Below are 24,641 nucleotides of genomic sequence, written 5' to 3'. Positions count from 1 at the left end.
CGGGATACTGGACATAGTCACGATGCACATCTAAGGATTAATTTCAATGAGTCCAGACTTTTGCATCTTCCCATGCATAGAAAAACAGTAAAATCATTAACCTGAAATGTTGAGGTTGGAGCTGTGATTAGCATTAATCTTTTGGCATTTGGTCAAATGATTTTATTTTTGTTGTTTTTGGCAAAAACTTCCTCTCTTACTGCCTCTCCCCAGAGTTATCTGAGATGCTGTCTCTCACGCCATAGTCCTTTGTAAGATCCCTGAATAAAACATAACTCACTTAGGTTGTGCTTCCCCCCCCCCATCAACAAGTACGAAGCGGGAATCAAAATATATTCCTCTGAAGTTGACAAACCAAAGAAACTAAACCCAAACCAAAGATCAAATAAAGAAAAGAGTACCAAAACTACCATTAAAAATGTTAGTATATAAAGGAACAACAAGAGCAAAAATGCAAATTTGCCAAAACAAAAAAGAATTTTTAAAGGAGCTTTTTCAAAAGCATATGTCTTGGAGAAGAAATGTAGTAAAAGAATATAAATCAATACAAACAGGAAAAAAGTGAAAAAGTCAGGATCACATTTATAAGCCATCACAGTAACTGTAAATACACTCAACTCACCTAATTTTTTTATAAAAAGGATTTCAAGTTGATTCTCAAAGCAAAATGAAGCTCTATACCAAGCAACAGACGTAACTACAAAAATGATACACAGATACTGAGAATAAAGGACAATAAATGGGCAAATGTACATAAGGCCATTGTCGATATCAGACACAAGGTGGAATTCATGCCCAAACAAGCGAAACAAAAAATAAAGTTTTATAATAACAAAAGCTATAATTTATAATAAAGATATAATAGTTATGAATCTATATACCAAAAACTAATAAATAGAACAATCTACAGCAACAGCATTTATAAATAGAAACTACAGCCATGCAAAAAGGAGCTAACAGAACACACTCATCATAGATTTTAATATACTATACTTAGCCCAACACAGGTTAAGTAGAGAAATATGTACGCTAAGTCACTTCAGTTGTTCGCATGTCCAACTCTTTGCAACCCCATGGACTATAGCCTGCCAGGCTCCTCTATCCATGGATTCTCCAGGCAAGAATACTGGAGTGGGTTGCCATGCCCTCCTCCAGGGGATCTTCCCCACTCAGGGATCGAACCTGTGTCTCATGTCTCCTGCACTGGCACTTTACCACTAGCACCACCTGAGAAGCCCCAGAGAAAATATAAAAGACTTAATTATTGTTAAGTTAGACTGCACGGACATACATACCAAATTTTATAACCTTAAAAAATTATATCTCCTGAAGCATACATGAAACGTTTATGAAAATCTAATCCCCAAAATGTCTCAATAGGTCCACAAAATAGAAATAATAGAAACATTATCTCCTCAAAATGCAGTAAGACTGGGAATTAGTGTGAAAATTTAAAATGTTCTATCTCAAAATTGAATATCTCTGTTAAACAATTTGTTGAATATGAAAAGGCACACCAAGAGAGATAATTTCTAAGATTAATGATGATGAAAGCCCTTTGCATCAGTACGTGTGGGACAAAAATGAGAACTGATCAAAGAAAAATGCATTATCTGATACACTTAAATAAACATTTCAAATGAAAATAAGTTAAATTCTCAACTCAAAATAACATCTTAAGTAAAAATTTGAATGAACTTTTTGGCCAACCCAATAATTGGTAAAGGAAGAAAAAAAGTCAATCAAAGGAAAGCATAAGGAAATGAAAATGTGTTATAAAAATTAAAAAACAAAAATAAGTATAATGCATCAGAACATTAGTTCCTGGAAAAAAAGTAAAAGAGTGGAACTTATATTAACTATGCATACCAAGGAAGAGTCCTACAGTTAGAGAAAGGCACAGAAGACAAGTCAAAACTGGAAACTCATGATGCATTAATATGAGACTGGGCATTTAACGGGATGTGGCTGAGACATTCAATAAAGCTGAAGTTTGCAAGGAGGAGCTTGGTCAGGCCTGTATAAAAAATGGACAGTGAACACATTGACCTCAACGCATTATTCAGTGATGGGACCTTTACGACAACACCAACACAGTTCCCTCAGCTACTTGCTGTACATAGTGTGAGTATTGGTTTATACTATGCCACTGATTTATACATTAACTATGAAAAGATGAGAAGACACATGTAGTTACATATAGATGAAAGTACTTGCATTTGCATGGGAATGAAATCTTTACATTAACTCTTTATTGCGCATAACAGATTTTGAGATTGCTAATGTGAATGCCATTTAACTACTTCTACCATATGCACAAGTAAAAGGATGCTTGTTTCACCTTTCACAATCACTGTGGTGCAACAGTCCTCTTTGAGTCTAACAGGTGAGTATATGACAATACTGTTCATACTGTTCATGGGGTTCTCCAGGCAAGAATACTGAAGTGGTTTGCCATTCCCTTCTCTAGTGGACCACGATTTGTCAAAACTCTCCACCATGACCCATCCATCTTGGGTGGTGCTACACAGCATGTCTCATGGTTTCACTGACTTAGACAAGGCTGTGATCCATGTGATCAGTTTGGTTAGTTTTCTGTGATTGTGGTTTTCATTCTGTCTGCCCCCTGACGGATAAGGATAAGAGGCTCACGGAAGCTTCCTGGTAGGAGAGACTGACTGTGGGTTAATCTGGATGATGCTGTTAAAGTGTTGCATTCAACGTGCCAGCAAATTTGGAAATCTCAGCAGTGGCCACAGGAATGGAAAAAGTCAATCTTCATTCCAATCCCAAAAAAAGGCAATGCCAAAGAATGTTCAAACTACCACACAATTGCGCTAATCTCACATGCAAGCAAAGCAATGTTCAAAATTCTCCAAGCCAGGCTCCAACAGTACATGAACAGAGAACTTCCAGATGGTCAAACTAGATTTACAAAAAGGAGAAGAACCAGAGATCAAATTGCCAACATCCATTGGATCATTGAGAAAGCAAGAGAGTTACAGAAAAACATCTACCTCTGCTTTATTGACTATGCCAAAGCCTTTGACTGTGTGGATCACAACAAACTGTAGAAAATTCTTAAAGAGATGGGAATACAAAACCACCTTTCCTGTCTCCTGAGAAACCTGTATGTAGGTCAAGAAGCAACAGTTAGAACCAGACATAGAACACAGACTGGTTCCAAATTTGGAAAGGAGTGCATCAAGGCTGTATATTGTCACCCTGCTTATTTAATTTACATGCAGAGTACATCATGAGATGTCTGGCTGGATGAAGCACAAGCTGGTATCAAGATTGCCAGGATAAATATCAATAACCTCAGAAATACAGATGACACTACCCTATGGCAGAAAGTGAAGAGGAACTAAAGAGCCTCTTGAAAGTGAAAGAGGAGAGTGAAAAAACTGGCTTAAAACTCAACATTCAAAAAACTGAAATCATGGCATCTGGTCACATCACTACATGGCAAATAGATGGGGAAACAATGGAAACAGTGACAGACTATTTTCTTGGGCTCCAAAATCACTGCAGATGGTGACTACAGCCATGAAATTAAAAGATGCTTTCTCCTTGGAAGAAAAGCTATGACCAACATAGACAGCATATTGAAAAGCAGAGACATTACTTTGCCAACAAAAGTCCATCTAGTCAAAGCTATGATATTTCCAGTAGTCATGTATGGATGTGAGAGTTGGACTATAAAGAAAGCTGGGAGCCGAAGAATTGATGCTTTTAAACTGTGGTGTTGGAAAAGACTCTTGAGAGTCCCTTGAACTGCAAGGAAATCAAACTCGTCAATCATAAAGGAAATCAGTCCTAAATATTCATTGGAAGGACTGATGCTGAAGCTCCAATCCTTTGGCCACCTGTTGCAAAGAACTGAGTCACTGGAAAAGACCCTGATGCTGGGAAAGATTGAAGGCAGGAGGAGAAGGGGACTACAGAGGATGAGATGGTTGGATGGCATCAGTGACTCAATGGACATGAGTTTAAGCAAGCTCTGGGAGTTGGTGATGGACAGGGAAATCTGGCATGCTGCAGTCCATGGAGTTGCAAAGAGTCATACACAGCTGAGTGACTGAAGTGAACTGATATGACAGTGGAAAATACCTATTAACGTGCATTCATGTTTGGGGACTTTCATCTGTGTCCTTTGGAAGATTTACATGAAGCTTTTGAGTGTATTATGGAGAAGGGAGAATAAAATTTATATGACAACAGATTATGTTAAGAGAGTGTATATTCATGGAATGCATGGCAGAAGCAGAAGACAACCAGTGGCTCCAAGATTTCCACCAGAACCTTGGAATGTCTGTCAAGCAGAAACGGATGGCAAATGCAGAACTAACAATGCAGTAGAAGGCTGGCATGGGAAATCTCAAAAGCTGATGGTAGTGCAGCATCCTTGGAGATTTACTGAAGTGTTAAAGTATGAGCAGCAAAACAATGAATAAGTTATCACTGGGTCTTTAATGATCACACTGAAAAACGGTCATCAATTTCAGGACAATACTGACAAAAGAAATTTGTATAATCGAATCTGTTAACAGTGTAGAGGAGGAAAAATTTCTTCTATCCCTATAGATTCTTTTGTTTGGTATAATAATCAAATTGACATAAAATGGATTAATAAGAGCAAATCAAATCTAATTTTGTATATACAGAGGCCCCTTAGCTATGGGACCTAAGAAGTGACTGAGGCATGCTGTTCACCTACCTTTTTAGATAAAGAATCAATTATTTGTGCAAATTTGGCAAACCAAAGGTGTTTCTGTTTGGAGCCGCAAATTAATGAAGAGTAACAAAGTCTGTTTGTTTACAGAGCTTTCTCAGCATCAAGCTCCCTATCTCCAGTCTTCCATCCTCCCGGCACAGGAAGGATCCCTTCCCATGGGAGCTGTATTTTCCACTTTCAGGGAAACAAAGGAGGCTCAGGGTATTCTTTTTGTACCAGCTGTTTCTCAAATAACTTTAATTTAAAATAATCAATATGCCATCTTTCCATATTTTGGGGTGGCCTGCCCTAAGCCCCATCAACAGAACATTTTGGAAAGACAAAATACAGATGACAATTTGGTATGGACCAAATGTCTCATCAGATGTTTGGGACAAGACCAAATGTCCTACAGGATTCTCAATTGATATAAAGAATATTTTGGAAGAGACATTTAATTTAAATGTACGTTGCATAATACCAATTATCAGTGGCAAATGTCTTTTCTGTGATTGCTGTTGTAGGTACATAGGAAAATGTCTTTGTTCTTAGGAAAAAGATCTGAAGAACTTCAGGGTGAAGTGTATTGATGTCTGCAATTTATTTTCAAGTAGTGCAGAGCCCCCAAAACGTGTGTGTGTGGACAGGAAAAGAGAGTAGAAAACAAATGCTAGAAAATGCTAACAACTACTGAGCATAAGTAAAGGGTATATGGGTCTTTATTGTGCTACTTTTTCAACTTTTCTGTCAGTTCAAGTTTTATTAAAAGTTGGAAAAATTTAAAAGGCATTTGCTTGCTAAGTGAACATGGCCTTCAAATTCAATTCATCTGCTAAATTTTTATTTTCTGCAGTTTTTTGCATTCTTGTACCACCTGGTTGCTAAATGACTAAAATAAACTTCAGCCACTGACGAAAAATAAACTATCTACGTGACACAAAAGCCAAAAAAGCTTTGCCACTGAAGGAAGAAAATCACCATCATTAAACTTATTGGCAAGTTATATTCTTATAAATTGTTATTCTCCTAATACAATGTAACCATTTATTGCTTTGTGTCAACATCTAATAAAAGGGAAAGACAAACAGGCAGAATTTATGTCCAATTACACTGTGGCAAATTTTTTATACTCTAAGTGTAACAATATGTCAAACCTTAATAAAAGAAGATACAGGAGATATTTTTTTTTTTTTTTGTAATTTACCAGACAGGAGAGCACATTGTTTACTTCTATTGCATGATTAAGTACTGTAGGAAACATATATTCAGGTTGATAGGTCTAACAAACGGTTTATACAAAGTGTATAAGTAGTCCTCATCATTACCATCACCCAAGTCTCAAATGGAACCAAAATGACACATGTAGAAAGGGGCAGAAAAACCAAGGTTATAGCTTTAGCTCTGCTTCTAAATAGATCAATACTGGGGGGTAAATCACTTTCCTTCTCTGAGCATCAGTGTCCTCTGTAAAATGAGACACTTGAACTGAATTAGGATGGTTAAAACTGTAGAAACAAGGGCCATTTATTCTTCAAGGACTAGGTGGTGAGGAGCCAAGTTTAAATCATCATTTTTTAAGAAATAAAAACTCAGTCTGATGTAGATATTATTTCTTAGAGCCCAATGAGGCAGAGAAGGGAGGAGGCCAGGATATCCATAAAACTGATGAGCCTCAGAGAATCACTCTCTTCTAGACTGCAGGCTGCACTCTCCTCAGAGGACCATTTGGCCACAAGTCCACCTTGTCAAAGTTCTGGGTGAGGAACAGCCCCAGGGGAAGATTGGAAATTAGATTGCCTCAGCAAGGCAGCCTGACTATTGTTTAATATGATCTCTTATCAAGAGCCACAAAAACTCCTTGTAAATTCGATGTGGTTAAATGTTTTTATTATTAATTCTAAGAAGAAACAATATTTTGAAAAAAGGTAGTGAAACAGAAACTTAAAAGGCCTTCACAAAACTCCACAAAGAGGAATAGAGTAATGCTGAAGAGGTAAAGTCAGGAAAAAAAAAATTGGAGTTTTAAGAAAATTTTGCCTGAACTTTTAAGAATATATTGTCTCCTCAGTGAGGATATATAGCACCTCAGTGAGGTGCTAGTTAAGGCAAACACAGTTCAGACCATAGCTGAGCAGAATGCTTGGGAAATGGATTATCTGATTAAATAATTTCAAAAACTTGTCAATCTCTCAACTCTTCACTATTTAAAGTAATTTTTTAAAATGCAAAGGCAAGTTTCTTCTTCCCTAAATAAGAACAGTGTTGAACATTACTGAATCTTCCTTTGATCATTTTAGATCCTTCCATCCCTCCAGGTCATTTTCAACTTCATTGCTCTGCATAGGGACTAAAGATACGGATGTGCCAATATTGGGCTGAATCCATCTGGGCTCATGCATCCTTGGAAGATGCATTTCTGGAGAGAGATAAATTCCAAATATGAACTATTTTCTTACTCTTTGCCTCCTTTTCATGAAATACAAATGTGGCCAAAAAATAAAAATAAAAATTTGTTAGTTGAGGCTTTTGATTAGTTTCAGTTCCTAAGATTGCACTTTCAACAGAGAAATTAGAGCAACATTTCTTTGCTCATATATTTTCAAGAAAGTTCCTGAAGCCAATATCTGACAGTTCAGTTTTTAAACTCTCAAGAATTTGGAAGCAGAAATTCTACTTACAATTGAACTTCCTTCAGTTTGCAGTAACAGTGTTTCAAATTCTAATTCCACTGTGAAACAAACCTAGATTGAAAATCTTAGGATAAAAAGTGTATCATTTGAGCTGGGTAACTATTCATAAACAGAATTTTTAAAACACAATAGCAAGTTTTGTTTAAGATGTTTATGCTCCTGGGAGCATTTCTTTGCATTCTGCCACTGGATTATTTGTTCACAGATCAGTGTCCACAAATTTTCAATGGCAAAAACATTAATTTCTGGTTTGAAAAACAAATTAAACTAAGCACATAAAAATTATCAGTTTGAGAATAAATTTTGATTCTTAATTAGTATCTGAGTTTGAGTCTTTTCTTGAAAGTAAGATACCAACTTGCTCAAATTCTTTGTTTAAAAAAAATGAAAATGTCATGTGAACAGTCAGCTGATAAGAGCAGACTACATGTCCTGGGATGATTCACAGAAGTACTATCCGTGGTGATTATGGATCCCAGTTCTTAAGGCAGGAAAGCAGATCAAAATTTTCAAGATTATGTTCAAGATACACTCTGTTATGGAGAGAGGAGGCATGCGTGAGCCAAGTACAGTAGTCCTGATCGCCCCTTATTTGTGCTTTCCCTTTCCACGGTTTCAGTTATTCACTATCAACCATGGTTCAAAAATGTCAAATGGAAAATTCCAGAAATATACAACTCATAGGTTTTAAATCATGTGCTGAGTAGCATGACGAAATCTTGAGCCCCCAGGTCTTTCCGTCCTGGGACATGACAGAGTATCTACACTGCATACACTAACCACCCACCGGCATAGGAAAAATAAGTAGTAGATACAGGGTTCAGTATTGTCTACAGTTTCAGACATTTACTGGGGGTCTTGGAACATATCCCCTGTGGAAAAAGAGGAACTACTGTAGCATAAAATATCACTCAACAAGGGTTATCTAGCTACTGCCACAGCCAAATGAGGTAATGAATTCCGATAATGAGCCCTGCTACAGCATTATCTCTTGGAAACCAACTGGCTATCCAGGACTCTTTCTGCCCCCACACAGCATAGTCATTAATATTGACATAAATCACCGCACATTCCAGATAGAGCTTCAATATGCACTGTTACCCAAGGCCTTACAGAAAAAGCATCATATATACTGCCCAGAGCATACTACACATCCTCACATCAGAGCAAGAAAGTCACTTTACACCAAAGAAAATAATGCAGTGGGCAGGTACACAGCCATGAAATCCTCTGGTACTTACTTCACTCCCCGGAAATTGCTGACATAATAGTATGATGGGATGGCCTACTGAAGGTGCTGCAAGGCCCTAGAGGAGGAATTATATCCTGCCAGCAAGGGGAACCAAATCCTCCAGTATGCTAAATCAGTGACCATAACATGGTACATTGTCTCTATAAGAAAGAACTTATATGTTTCAGAATAAAGGCACCAAAACAGTGATGGCCCCCTCTACCATCTCCACCAGTGGCCCACATGGGGAATGTGTGCTCACCACTCCCCAATCTTGGTTCTGCAGATTTAGAGGAAGAACCTTCTATCAGTGGATATAACAGAACTCCCACTGGTCATAAAATATGGCTGCCACTCAGGCACTTTGGGTACCATGTGTGAGGACCAGCAACAAAACAAAGGGGAAGTCACCATCTTTTTTGGTAATTGACCCTGGCTTCCCCTGTAGCTCGGTCAGTAAAGAATCTGCCTGCAATGCAGGAGACGTGGGTTTGATTCCTGGGTTGGGAAGATCCCCTGGAAAGGAAATGGCAACCCACTCCAGTATTCTTGCCTGGAGAATTCTATGGACAAAGGAGCCTGGCAGGCTACAGCCCATGGGGTTGCAAGAGTCGGACATGACTTACCAACTAAACCACCACCAGCAACAAAGGGACAAGGATTATTGACTTAGTTATTAAGAAGAGGTAGATGAGATTGGGTGCATACAGAGTGGTATGACCATAGATAGATGAATTTATTTGCAAAACAGAAATAGACACACAGATGTGGAGAACAAACATATGGATACCAAGAGGGAATGGGGGATGGGATGGATTGGAGATGTGGACTAACATACGTACACTACTATGTATAAAATAGGTTACAAGTGAGAACAGACTGTATAGCACAGGAAACTCTACTCAGTGCTCTGTGATGACCTAAAGGGGAAGGAAATCCAAAAAAGAGGGGATAATATATATCTATATGTGTGACTGAATCTCACTGCTGTCTAGCAGAAACTAACACAACACTGTAAAGCAATTATTCTCCAATTAAAAAAGAAGAAAGAAGAGGTAGAGCTGCTATTATACACTGCAACAGGAAGAAGCTTGTGGCCCTCGGGTGACGGCTGTATCGCATTCCCTCACCTAGTTTTGATCATAAGTCCACTACCACAGCCAAAACCTTAGAAAGGTATGGTAAACAGGGACTGGGTCTCCTCAGGGATGAAAGTCACCCACAAGGAAAGCTCAACTAGCCAAGGGACTAACCAAGGGTAAGGGAACTAGCACAGATCCTGACAGAGTTTAACTTCAAGCCCAACTATAGCAAAAGGTGCCGTTTCTCACATTACTTTTGTTTTACAAGTTTCCACAAATAAAGTGGTCCAGCAGAGTCCTGAAGGAGCTGTTCCCAAAACTTATGGGAGACATTGAATCCAAGGGCAAGACATGGACTGTTGCGAATGCAACACTTCCCCTATCCACTTTACAACTGAGAGATTTATTTCTCCCACTGGCCTCAAAGAATGAGATTCCTGCTTCCCTCATCAGTCCCTACCCGAGAACTGGTTGACGTGGGGACATAAGGGCCCAGCACTTCTCCCCAAAAAGAAACAACTCTGAAGGGGGCTTTCTCAGCTTCAGAGCTGAGTCCTTGTTGAGACTGCATCACAGCCCAAATCTTCCTAGTCCCTGCTTTCTTTCTTTCCTCAACTGGTGTTGACCCCACGACTCTTCCCTAATAAACTTCCTGTACCCTTATTTCCATCTTAGAGTCTGCTTCCTTGGGTAAACCATCTACAGTAACAACCTTTTCCTTAGGAAGCTGTTATATACACTTGCTAGATTTAAAGAAGAAAATAAAAACCTCACTATTTTACTTAGGCCATACTTTTTTTTTCTGTATCCATGCAGTATTTTTTCTTTCTTCTCTTAAGGTCTTTCAAAGAGCAAAGAAAACTTTCCCCTCAAGTGTATTTATAGTGTAAAAAGAGCTGAACTAGACAAGATTATTTTTTAAATAACCCTTGATTCTACCAATATAGTCACATACTTAAGGGGGCTAAAGAATGAAGACAAATAGGATTACAAAAAAAAAAAACTGATGATAAAATAAGGTGTTTTGAATTTTGTCCCAAACAATTTGCTGAAATGTTTATGGTACATCATTGGCACATAACCTTAAATTTATACAATATATCAGAAATCTAGTGAATTTTATACTGGGGGCAATTTTAACATACCTCCTTTCTTGTTTTCTCCTGTCTTTGCTCATCTTCCATCTTTAGAATCTGTTTCAAGTCTGCTGTCCTAGTAACTCTGCTCTCCTACTTGTCATTCTTTATAACTGAAAATTGATTACCATTCTGGGCTTGCCAGACTGCTGCATTCACTATCTGCTGACCTGAAGTATCTGCTGCTCAGACATGCAGTATCCAGCAGTGTCCAGTAACTGCCTTAACTGTACACTTTGTCCTGGCCAAGTATTTTTCTTCCTTATTGTAATACAGAGGAGTAATAGTTTCCTCCAAGTTAGGTTCTAATATCAATCTGTAAGGTAGAAAATATGCTATTGTTACCCTCAAAAATCCCATGAAATCAGAGGGGAAAATATCTCAATAAATGTTATCACTACTGTTTTTCCTTCCCACATTCTAGTCAATAATCCTGAAGTGTTGGGCATTCATTTAAGGAAACACTTTGTCCCCTTAAAACAACACCATGATTAAACACTAAATTTCCACCGAGCTTAAAGGCATAAGAAACTTAAGACTCTAAAAGGCATAAGAAATCTAAGGTCCACTGAGTGAAAGGCCATTTCGGTTCATTGAGGGAAATTACTGATGTACTCGCCCACACAATGTAAATAGTTATTTTTCTTTGATATATTTTTCTTTCTTGGTTCATTTTCTTATTTTTTAGCTGAAAGATAATTGCTTTACAAAATTGTGTTTGTTTCTGCCAAACATGAATCAGCCACAGGTACACATGTGTCCCCTCCCTCTTGAACCTCCCTCCCAACCCCTTCCCATCCCACTCCTCTAGGCTGCTACAGAGCCCCAGCTTGAGTTCCCTGAGTCATACAGCAAATTTCTTGGTTCATTTTTTATAATTATGTATATACTTGAATTCTTGTAAATGAAATGCAAGCATCAGTAGATCGGACATGGTAGACTATCCAGGAGATAAACTCCCCTAGCAGCTGTCAGACTCTCACTGGTGCAAATCCAGCATCTTACTGAAACCTTATTCCTGAACCTCTTTCATGTGACAGTTTCAATTCTTCCAGTTTTTTCAGTTTATGTATCTCCACCCACTAATCTCCACCTGTATATACAAGGTTCATAATTCCACCCATTCCAATTCAACTTCAGCCTATATTTTGTTTTTAACTTCTCTGTTCTATATAAGTATTCGGAGAAGGCAATGGCACCCCACTCCAGTACTCTTGCCTGGAAAATCCCGTGGACGGCGGAGCCTGGTAGGCTGCAGTCCCTGGGGTCCCTAAGAGTCGGACACGACTGAGAGACTTCACTTTCACTTTTCCCTTTCATGCATTGGAGAAGGAAATGGCAACCCACTCCATTGTTCTTGCCTGCAGAATCCCAGGGACGGGGGAGCCTAGTGGGCTGCCGTCTATGGGGTCACGCAGAGTCGGGCACAACTGAAGCGACTTAGCAGCAGCCACCCCCTGCCACAAAGGAGGCTCAGATCCATTTAGCTACTAGATATTATTTTCATATTTTATAGTTGAGGAAATAAATATTATAGAGGTTTAGACTTGCCCAAGGTCAGACAGTTTTGATGCTGAAAACCTTCCAGTGTTCTCTTCAGCTTTTATAACAGCACTCTCGTTATGCTGGAGTGAAGAGAACAAGCTTTGTTCTAAACTTGTGTCACTAAGTCATAGAACAGTGCTGGATACCCAGCATTTTACCATATGGTTGGCGAATGATTGGAGAAATGGCTAAGTGCCTAAGTGACTGCTGGGTTCTACAGAATGAAAGATGGCATGGCTGCTCTTTGGCAAGAAATGGGTGCTTTCATCTCATTGCAGTGGCACTAAGCACTCTAGTATGCTCATCAGCTTTACATGATTCCTAAAACATGAACACCTAAGCACCAAATTGTAAGGCCATTTACAAATGCCATTCCTATTTTACTGACAAGTCTTCAAGGAACCTATCCTAGTGATCCAGGAAAAATTCAGAGGAGAAAAACTATGATTTGGCTTGACATAATTATCAAGTCAAAAAATAATCTGCCTATGAGTCAACAATTTCCGTGTCCCCAGCATTTCTAAAAATAAGCCATTAGGCAACCCAAACTTGGGATGGAATTGAAATTTGACCCACTCAAATGTATTTTTGTTCACTAATAAGGGTGGGAATTTTTAGAAACGATGATTTCTATGTGCTCATAAAGTACATTCATTAGTATGAGTCTCATTAAAATGTTTCAAAATTTTTCTAATTATTAAATTATAATGTAAACTAACTACTCAATAACTCACTAGAAATACTATTCCCTAGTGACGTGAATTCAAGTTTTTTTTTTAATTGTTAACGTTGATTTATAACATTACATGTTTCACATGTACAACATTATATTTCTCCATCTATATACCCTACAACCAAATTGCTTCCCACCAAAAGTTTATTTTCCATTCATTACTACACAGTTGATCCCCTTTATCATTTCACCCTCCTCCTCACTCTTCATCTTTCCTCTCTGGTATTCTATTCTCTGTATCTACATGCTTTTGTTTAGTTTGGTTGGTTCATTTATTTTGGTTTTTTTTGTTATATTCCACATACAAGTGAAATCGTATGGTACTTATCTTTCTCCATCTGACTTATCTGAAAGAGATTATTGAAATACTATCTAAGAAGGTAGAGTGAGAAGACTGCCAATCACCTACGCATTGCCTACCCATCCAAGGTATTCTGATGACATGTGCCAGAACTCATCTGCATGTGGATCAGGAGGACAGTAGAGTTATTCCTGCTCACTTCTACACCATGTACTCTAGTTTACCACTGTGAGTCAGGGAAGAGATGAGAGAAGGTGTGATGGGCTAAAAACTCTCAAGAAAAAAGGCACAGCTAAGGCAGATGCCAGAAGAGGTGAGGCTGTCAAAGTGCCTTATTTTCTTTTAGCTACTAAGATCCTTTCTTTCTTATAAATATCAGCCAATTTTCCTTTCAGAGGTGAAAGAGGGAATTTGGGGATAAAATTGTGTGCTGATTAGTATGGGAAGAATAAGTTCTAATTTAAAAGCGTTTTTCGAAGATGGCTGAGGAGTAGGTGGATGTGGAGTACATCTCTCTCCACGGATACATCAGGAATACATCTTCAGACACAGAAGTGCATGCAGAACCCAGCTGAGAGCAGACAGGAGGACCTGACCAGAGGAAAAGAATATACAGGACCATGCAAAACTCGATCGGATAAAGGAACTAGGGGGAAAAACAGGAGTGTTAGTAGCACTGGACTTGCCCTTGGTGGGTGGGAGAACTGAAGCAGAGGTCTAATCCCCACATCGGGGCGCCTGTCCAAGTCAGAGGATAAATGTTTAAGGCTGAAAGTGAAACAGCTGATCAGTGGCAGCCTAAACGGAATGAGAATCAGACAGTCCTTGCCACAGCCATACATACCCTGGACAGGGACACAGGTCCCTGGAAGGCACAACAGATGGGAGCTGGATTTTAGGGATTGCAGAGCAATCCCAGGGCAAAGGCTGCTGTTGACTGCAGAGAGATGGATGGAGGGGATATGAGGAAAGAGATTATGGTGAAAAATGCCTGCGGAGGAAAGCCCGGCAGCCATGGAAGCAAGGCAATACTGCTGAATCACGCATAGGTGGTGGAGTCATCACCATAGCCTCTCTCTCCTCACACATCAACATTGGCAGCTGAACAACAGAAAGGCTGGCCTATCAAAAGCCTGACACATTGAACTACAGAGTAGGACCCCATCCAAGGTGCCCCTTTAAGTGTGTGGTGCACCAATCTACCAAGCAGGACCCCAGCCGGGGGCCCCCTCCATGTGCCTGATGCGCTGAACAACTGAGAAGGACCCCAGGCAAGGGAGCCCTCTAAGTGTCTGAACGGCAGAGCTGCAGAGAAAGACTGGCCAAAGAGGCCTTCTGATGGCCAGCTATAAGAGGCTTGAAAAAAGTCTCTGATAGGGCCATAACTCCCAAGGCAGAAGCAGTCCATGTCCCTGCACACTTGGCGCCACCAGGGTACCTGCAAGCCAAGCAGCTGCACCACCTTCACACTCAACTCTAACTGGGGCAGAGCCGCACAGACCAAAAAGTCTTGCATCTATGCCCACAGGGTCGCTTCAGTAGTGTCCAACTCTGCGACCCTGTAGACTATGGCCTGCTAGGCTTCTCTGTCAATATCATCATATACTGAACATTTGTTGTTCAGCTGCTCAGTTGTGTCAGACTATTTGCAATCCCATGGACTGCAGCACGTCAGGCTTCCTTGTTCTTCACTATCTCCCAGAGTTTGTTCAAATTCATATCCGTTGAGTCGTTGATGCCATCCAACCATCTCATGGTCTCCCCCTTTTCTCCTGCCCTCAATCTTTCCCAGTATCAAGCTGTTTTTCCAATGAGTTGGCTCTTCACATCAGGTGACCAAAGTATTGGAGGATTCATCATTGTACCAACAATAGTTACAGTGATGCATCCTCACAAAACTTGTATGAGCCAGGTACTGTCATGAACTCCATTTCACAGTTGAAGAAACTAAGGCTTAAAAAAAGATTAAGTAACTGGTCCAAGACGGCTAAGCTGGCATGCATCAGAGAAGAGATCTGAGTGGCCTTGACATGAGAATGTTGAGTAGCATTTGGTTAAGGGAAAATAAGTTACAGAAGGAAGGGGAAAGAACATAACAGAGAAAAAGAAAAGTCATGTTTGAAATACAATTAAGAGAGCAACAGCAACAATGGAGGATGTTACAGAGGATGCTAAGAGGCAAGCTGAAGACAGTAGATTAGGGACATATTCATCAAAGGTATTTGAAAAGTAAGCTAAAAACTGGGGCAATTCAAAGCCATCGAACATTTCTGATCACAGAATCCAAAGCTTGTTTGGATAGTCCTCTGCTTGTTTTAGGTGAAGAAATCACACAGGCCATTAAAAGTTACAGCTAAAATGACTCTTATCAATCACTTGGTTAAACACCTTTAGTTTAGGAATTAAACATTGGGATATGAAATAAGGATCCCCACTATCTGCTTCTGGGATTAATTTAAAAATCAAGATAGGGTAACATTTCACACGTGGCTGAGAAATAACTAGAAGCTGCTTTTTGAACAGATCCTTTTTATCACCGTTAATGACATTTTGTTCCCCATGAACTGGTGATCTTTCAAAGAAAATAGGTCCCTATCCTTTTGGCAGAATGTTTCTAAATGCATACTTTGAGTGAGAAGACAATAAATCTAAGTGGTGCTAGCTCGAGAAAACATGACATATGCTCCCAGGAAAGTTATGTGCCCCCAAGACACCCAGAAGGCCTCTACTCATCCGTATGGGCTAGTTGACATTCTATGGCTTTCAAAGTATTATCACAGAGCTTTCTGAGAAAGGAGCACAGAACACCTACCAGATCTCTCAGGTCACTGCCCACAGGTGACACACAAGCCCCTCCTCTGACTCCGCACTTTCTCAGTCATCAGTTGCTTCAGACCATCTTTCCCCTTCAAGTTTTTGACCACTGACTTTCAGAATTTCTTCCACATGATACTTATAATTTGTGCTTATTTATACTTGTACAAGTTGCCAAAAAAACTGTCTTGGAAGCACTATGTTCCAAATCTAAGAAAGAATTGTGGTTTGTTTTACATACTGTTGGATTTTAATCTGAGGAAGCGAATGCATTATTAAAGGCCAGATAAATCTTCCCCTTCTTCAGGATGATCTCTCCTACATACTCCTTCAAACACAGATTGTATTTCTAAGAAGCAAGAAAACCATGATTAGACAAATTCATTTTATCATAAACAGTAGTTAGGGAAAAAAATTTAAAAAGGCATTGAATATACGCAATCACATGTTAGACAGGTAGATGATAGATACGTAAACACAAATTCTGAAGACTATCCAATTTCAAAGTAAAAAAGATCCAACTAATTTTAATATTTTTCTCATTACTGTATTCCCTTCTCAAGATTCACCTTCTTTGGAACTATAGAAAGTGTTATAACAATATTGGTATCTCCTAAGGTCTGTTCTCCAAATTTTACATTTTGTTTCTTTTAAAAGAAATATGAACCAGTGCTAGCTTGCTTTTAAATTGTCTTTCACATGAGTATTTTCTTCTTGTTTTGTATCACATCTTTGCAAAAAAAATTTTCACTATTTAACTTCCTCATCAATTTACTTGGTACCTAAGTGTATCTTTTACTTGTGTTTTATCCGTATACTGAAGAAGTAGACCTATTTTCTATATGATGGAGTAATGTATCCACCGCTTATAACACTGTTAGGGACCAAAGGAAGTACATGAAAACTTACATAATTTTTTAAAACTTGGATATATTTGCATGTGGATATGTATGTGCTTAGTTGCTTCAGTCATGTCTAACCCAATGGACTGTAGCCCGCCAGGCTCCTCTGTCCATGGGATTCTCCAGGCAAGAATAATGGAGTGAGTTGCCATTTCCTCCTCCAGGGGATCTTCCTGATCCAGGGATGGAACCCAGTTCTCCTATGTCTTCTTCATTGGCAGGCAGATTCTTTACCCCTAGAGCCACCTGGGAAGCCACAAAAATGCTAAAAAAATATAGCCCAGAGAATGCCCTGGAGATAGTGTGCAGTGACCTGAAAATTCTGGTCACTTTAATTAAACCTTTAATTACTTCAAGCAAAAGTAAGACTCAAAACAACAACAACAACAAAAATCCCAACTATACCCAGAGGATAGATCTGCAGAACTTATTCTACACATGTGTTTGGGCAACGTTTGGAAATTTCTTGGACAGAGTAATGGATGCTGTCTTGTGATCCAAAAAAGGGTCTGAAATCATTGCTACATTTTTAAAAAGTGATCAAATATTAAAGTTACAACACAAGACGGCCTGGAGAGATAAATTTACTTCCTTTACTAGGGAAAAAACAGCACAGAACTTATTCCAAAGTATTAATTATGATTCTATCTGGATTGTGAAGTAGAGTTTTTTATTTTCTTATTCATCCTTTGCTGTTTTCCAATTGTTCCAGCATTAGTATTTATGAAAGTATATGTTGCTCTTATAGTTGTAAAATATTCATTTGCTTTTAAATTATATACATTCAAAGTGTATATCATGATGTTTTGATACACATATATGGACAAAAATGATGATATGTGTGTGGCGTGAGCACTGGAAATCTACTCTGTCAGCAAATTTCCAGTATACAACACAATTATTATTAACTCTAGTCACTATATTGTACATTAGATCGCTATACTTACTCATCTTACATAACTTCAACTTTGCATGATTTGATAAGCATCTCCCATTTTTGCCACCTTCCTACCCCTGGTAACTCATCTTTTTACTCTCTGCCTCTGTGTATTCAACTTTAGATCCCACATACAAGTGAGATTATGTAGTAGTTCTCTTTTTGAGTGTGGTTTATTTCACTTAATATAATGTCTCCAGATTCATTCATGTTGTCACCAGTGGCAGCATCTCGTTTTTAAAGTCTGTGTATATATAACACAATTTCTTCATCCATTGATCCGTCAATATACGTTTAGGCTGTTTCTATATGAATAATGCAATGAATTTGGGAATGCATGTATTTCCTTGAGGTACTGAGGTACAGTGTTCTCCATAATGGCTGTACCAATATATATTCCCACAAACAACACGCAAGGGTTCCCTTTCTATGCAGTCTTAACAACCGCTTGTTATCCTTCATCGTTTTGATAATAATTATCCCAACAGGGATGATTTTTTTTTATATTTACCAGTCATGTATCTATGTTATAAAAAATATTATAAACAGATATTAAATTTAGATATATATTATTTCCAAGGTTACAAAATAAATAGTTCATTTCAAATTTTGAAAGGTTTACACTTCAGATGTTTCATGTTTATTGAGATTATAGCTATCCTAGACCTCAATCTGTAGTTTATCTCAAACAAGTCAATAAGCCCTACTATATTTAGAAATAATTAAAATATCCTTCCTGAATCTGCTCTTCAAACTAACACTTTATTTCTTTCAGCTCCTCCTTAGATAATATGGATTAGAGTTTCTTTGTTCAGGGTTAATATTACAATCATTTAACACAGCATATTGTGGACCCTAACCAATCAGAATCAGATGCCAACTAAACAGAAAATATGCAGATGAATCAGAATACATGTCAACCAATCAGAACAGACAGAAGTGAGCGCTAGAGGACAGTCCTAGAAGCTTCCCCTGCTATGCAAGACATGACCTCCCCAGTCACTAAACCACGAGAGATAGCCAGAAGTTCACAGAAGGGACAGGAGGTTTGGGGTAGCAACCAACAACCAATCCACATGAGAATATTTTGGTATTTTAACTTGGCTAGCATAACAATGCACTCTGGCCGAGTATCAGGTCTGCCTTCACTTTACTTCTTTCTAAAGTCCTACCGGGTGCTCTAGGTTTCTTTCTAAATTTTACAGCTGTCGAGTTATGATTAAAGTGATAGCTGACTTCGTAGAAAGGAGAAGAGTAGCTTAAGTGGAAGTTAAAGAAGATGCCAACGAGAAATAGGCCAGTTCATCTTTTACAACCATATGTGTATGTTCAGTGGCTCAGTTTGACTCCTTTGCAACCCCATGGACTGTAGCCTGCCAGGCTCCTCCACCCATGGGATTTCTCAGGCAAGAATACTAGAATGGGTGGCTATTTCCTTCTCCAGGGGATTTTTTTGACCCAGGGATCAAACCCTCGTCTCTTGTGTCTCCTGCATTGGCAGGTGGGTTCTTCACCACTGCAACACCTGGGAAGCCCTATTTACAACCATGGGAAATTTCAAATATTGCAGATGTTTGGTATCTCTGGGATATGAGGCATGACTCAAAGTGAGAGCTTGCCAGGCACTATGTACAAGAGCAGTTAGACTACGTCTCTTATAACCAAGTGATTTTCCCTTTCTTCAATTCCCCCAGGAGGTAACTTGTTTTCTGGAGAAATTGAATCCAAACATCTCAGAATTCAGGATCAGTGAAGCACAGTAAAAGTCTAGATGCAGTGCCATTCTAGAAACAGGAAGATTCAGTTGAAAGTATTATATCCAGTCCCCTTCCTTCACCCAAATTCTGACATATTCACAGACAGGCCTTTGGAGGGTTCATCTCTGGAGAAAATGTTGGTGGGAATATAAAATGATACAAACACTTTGTGAAATAGTTTGGTAGTTTCTTAAAAGAAAAATACACACTCATCTTTTGATATAGCCATTCTGCTCCCCTAGGAGCTGCATATATCTGTTCAAAGACTTGTACCTTATGCTCATAACAGCTTTCTCTGTAATAGACAAAAACTGGAAACACTAAGAATGTCCATCCAGAAGTAAATAAACTGACAGATCTACATAATGGACTACTACTCAGCAGCGATAAGAAATGCACTATTGGTATATGCAACAACATAGATGAATTGCAAAAGAATTATGTCAGGTGCAAAAAAGCTACATAGAAAAGGAGCACATACTGTATGTGCAGAGGTGGAGAACAAGGAGGGGTAGGGATAGGAGCAACGATTACAGAGGGGCATGAGGAAACTTGAGAGGTGATGTTTATGTTCACTATCTTTGTTGTGCAGATGTTACCATTGTTTGAGCACATTACAACGTTAAATTGTGTATTTTAAAGGCATACATTTATCATACGTTTTAAGCATACACAGCTTATGGTATATCAAGTAAAATGCAAATAAATAATAACTATAGCTCAAATAAAAATTAGGAATGAATGAAAACCCATGTATACTCCTAGACCTTCATGTCTTTAAAATCTGGAGTCATATTTATTACAAATTATCACAGACTAAGGTTATCCTCTTTTAGTGAATGATATGATGTTTTTTAAGTCTTTGGCATTATTTTTAAATTTAATTATTATAGAAATCTTTTTTTTTAGTTCTATTATTTGTTGCATGCTTCAGCTTGAATGTAAAACTGCAACAACAATGGACAACTGTACCCAAAAATGAACTGCAATTTTTTTAATGCTTTTTAAAATAAACTTTGAAAAATCAACATAAAATTTACAAATCCAGAAATGATGGTTTTGCCTTACTTTACAACATAGGTAACTCCAGAGCATGCTAATGATTATGACCAAAGTTGTTTTACTTTCATTTGAATGCCATGATTCCTCTTTTGAAAAAGTACTTTAAATTTATGTTTTACATCTGGTTGAAAGAAAATATAGGTATGTGGTATTTGTTATACTAGTGAATCACTGCTACGAGAAGAAGATAATTTTTGCACATTCATTAGGAAAAGGCTGAAAACATCCCAGTAGATGCAGCATAATTCAGTTCCTTTACTACTTTATCAATTTCATTTTGAATAATTTATCTTTGCTTGGAATTGTAAATCATCTTTAACATATTGCTTAGTATATCAGAACTTTCACATAACCCCAGGTTGATTTTTTATATGCTCTCTAGGATCACAGTTTAATTCAGAGTTTAGTACTGGCTGCATATCACAATCGCCTGTTAATACACCAGTCACAAGACCCAGCTCACAGAGACTCTGATTTAACTGGCTCAGGCAAGGTCCCGGTGGCTCAGGCAAGGTCCTGGTGCAAGTATATAGGCGATTCTGATGTACAGTCAGTACTAAGAACCACCGACTTAACAATCTCTGTCAGTGTTTCTCATACTTGTTTGAACATAAGAATGTTCAATGTGGTATTAAAAAAAAAACCTGAAAAATGTACTGTCAAGAGAATGAGAAGATGAGCCACTGACTGGGAGAAAATATTTGCAAAGTGTGCATCTGATAAGGAACTGTTACCTAAAATATAAAAAGAACGCTTAAAATTCAATCATAAGAAAATAAACAACCCAACTGAAAAGTAGACCAAAGACCTTAACAGACATCTCACCGAGAAGATACACACATGGCAAATAAGCATATGAAAAGATGTTCCACGTCATATATCATCAGGGAAATGCAAATTAAAACAAGACATTACCAAGCATCTATTACAGTGGCAGAAATCAAGAATTCTGCCAACACCAAACACTGGTGAGGATGTGGAGCAACAAAAACTCTCATTCACTGATGGTGAGAATGCAAAATGACACAACCACTTTGAAAGACCATTTGGAAGTTTCTTACAAAACGAAACAACCCTTGTCATATGATACAGTAGTCACACTAGTCAGTATTTATCCAAAAGAGCTAAAAAACTTACATCCACACAAACAGTTGCACACAAATATGTGTAACTATCTATGTAATGTGTGTAAATACAGCAGCTTTATTCATAACAGGCACAACTTGTAAGCAACCAAGATGTCCTTTAGTAGGTAAATAAATTGTAGTACATCTAGATGATTAAATATTACTTGTCATTGAAGAGAAATGAGATATGAAACCATGAAGAGACATGGAGGACTCTTGAAAGTGAATTACTAATGCAAAAAGCCAATATAAAAAGGCTACATATTGTATGATTCCAACTATATTACATTCTGGCAAAGTCAAAATTATGAAAACAGTAAGAAGCTCAGTGGTTGCCAACAGTTATGCATGGGAGAGAGAAGTGAAAATATGGTGGACAGAAGAATTTTAGGGCAGTGAACCTACTTCACATATTATGATGATAGATACATGTCATTATTTGTTTGTCCAAATCCATAGAATGTGCAATACCCAGAATGAAACCATAATGTAAGCTATAAACTTTGGATGATTATGATGTATTAGTGCAGGTTCATCAATTGTAACAAATGTACCACTCTAGTGGAGAGTGTTGATAATGTGAGAAGCTGTGTGTGTGTGTTTGGGTTTGGATGGGTGGGTGGATGCCTGTGTGTGGATGTGGAGGGGGGAATGGGTGGGTGGGTGCCTGTGTGTGTATTGAAATAGCAGGTAATATCTGTAAAATATCTGTACCTCCCACTCTTTGCTGGGAACCTAAAACTACCCAAAATATGAAATATTTTTAATTCAATTCCAGAACAACAGAGCCTCAAACCAGACCTCCAGAATCAGGAGTTTCAGGGAAGGAAGGAAGAGGATCAAGAGGCCCAGAATGAGAAACACTGCTTCACAAGATACCAATGATATCATGACAAATCTCAAAAAGGTTAAGAAAGAAAAAGGAAAAAGGAAATTAACTCTTCTACCTCATCATTTTCACTTCCAATGTATCACCCTTTAAAAAAGAAAGAAAGAAAGAAAGAAAGAAAGAAATCATCTGCTAAATATCTTTGAAACATCTCAACTTATCTTCATCACCCCAGTATTCTTGCCTGGAGAATTCCATGGACAGAGGAGCCTGACAGGCTACAGTCCATGGGGTTATGAAGAGTCAAACACGATCGAGCGACTCACACACACACACACAAATATCTTTGAAATACCTCAACTTATCTCCATCACTCCTCACTGCCTATAGTCCAAGCTCCTAATATTAAGCCTCAGTGGTATGACCATATCTTCCCATGGAATATCTGGCTTCTGCTCATCTTCCTCCAACCTATTCTCATTAGGGCCAAACTTATTGTTTGAAACACCAATCTGATCATGTCACTCAAGATCTTAAAACATTTCCCAAAGCTTTTAGGATCAAAACAAATCTTTAACACAGCTGCAAACCTTGTGGTTTAGCTTCCACCTCCCTTTCCAGCCTCATTTGAGACTTATATTCCCCTTTATTCCCTCTCATCTGGCCATAAAAGCCTTATTTCAGTGTTTCCACACTGGCTAAGTGCCCTCCTATCACAGGCTATTTGCAGATGCTGAGCCCTCTGCTCTTCCACCCTGACTTTACCTAGTTACTTCCTATGCATTTGTCAGAGCTCAGGCAACCGCCAAGTCCTAGCATTTCTGTAGTAGGTCAAACCTCTCAACTTCAGGCTTTTTTAGAACTGGTCACAATTACATCACTGCATTTATTTGTGTGACTTCATTATTGTTTTTGCCATCTCCCCAGTGACCGTTTCACAATGAACTCCCTAAGAATGGCATGTTACTTTTGGTCTCCAAGATTAGCCTGCCTGGGTTCAAACTCTAGCTGTTTGGTCTGGAGACTTCTGTTATTTGTTCTCTCTTGCCTCAGTTTCCTCATTTATTAAGGCCCATATATGTAGATGTGTGTGTGTTCAGTCATGTATCACTCTTTGCACGCCCATGGATTGTAGCCCACCAGGCTCCTCTGTCCACAGGATTCTCCAGGCAAGAATACTGCAATTTCTTACTTTAGGGTTTCTTCCCAACCTAGAGACTGAACCCATGTCTCTTGCATCTCCTGCATTGGTAAGCGGAGTCTTTACCACTAGCACCACCTGGGAAGCATAAGGTCCATACTAGTATCTATCTAATTGCATTAGTTTATTAAATTTACATGTAGAGCACTTAGCACAGGGCTTGTCTTACTATAAGTAATAGTAGTAGTAGTATTACTGTTATTTTGCACATTGCTTAGCATAATACCTATTTGTGGTAGACAGAATACTGGCCCCTAATTCTAGAACGTGTAAATGTGTTACCTTACATGACAGAAAGGACTTTGCAGATATGATTAAGGTCACAGGCTTTCAAATGGAGAAAACTTAGATTATACAAGTGGGTACAGTCTAATCACATGAGACATTAAACGCAGAGGGAACAGATTAGAGAAATCAAATGGAGGAAGGAGGAGATAGCGTGAGAGCAATTCAACTGCCACTGCTGGCTTTGAAGATAAAGGAAGGTGCCATGAACCAAGGAAAGCAAGTGAGCACTAGAAGGAGGGGGACAGCCTCCACATGACACCAAGCGAGGAAATGCCCTCTCAGTCCAGTG

At 38.6% G+C, this 24,641-nt stretch overlaps 1 long non-coding RNA gene across 1 annotated transcript in view; it reads right to left on the bottom strand.

Moving 5' to 3' along the window:
* The window catches only part of LOC145514874 (uncharacterized), a 142,615-nt gene that overhangs the window by 109,198 nt on the left and 8,776 nt on the right, over positions 1-24,641 (bottom strand). Inside the window, exon 2 of the long non-coding RNA XR_014060521.1 lies at positions 16,491-16,598. This is a non-coding gene — a long non-coding RNA (uncharacterized LOC145514874). The remainder of the gene's footprint in view (positions 1-16,490; positions 16,599-24,641) is intronic.

This window comes from Giraffa tippelskirchi, chromosome 7, assembly GCF_054371585.1.
Source record: "Giraffa tippelskirchi isolate mGirTip1 chromosome 7, T2T-mGirTip1v1.2.pri, whole genome shotgun sequence".
In the NCBI taxonomy this organism is placed as follows: Eukaryota; Metazoa; Chordata; class Mammalia; order Artiodactyla; family Giraffidae; genus Giraffa; species Giraffa tippelskirchi.
This window is presented reverse-complemented; position numbering and strand designations above follow the sequence as displayed.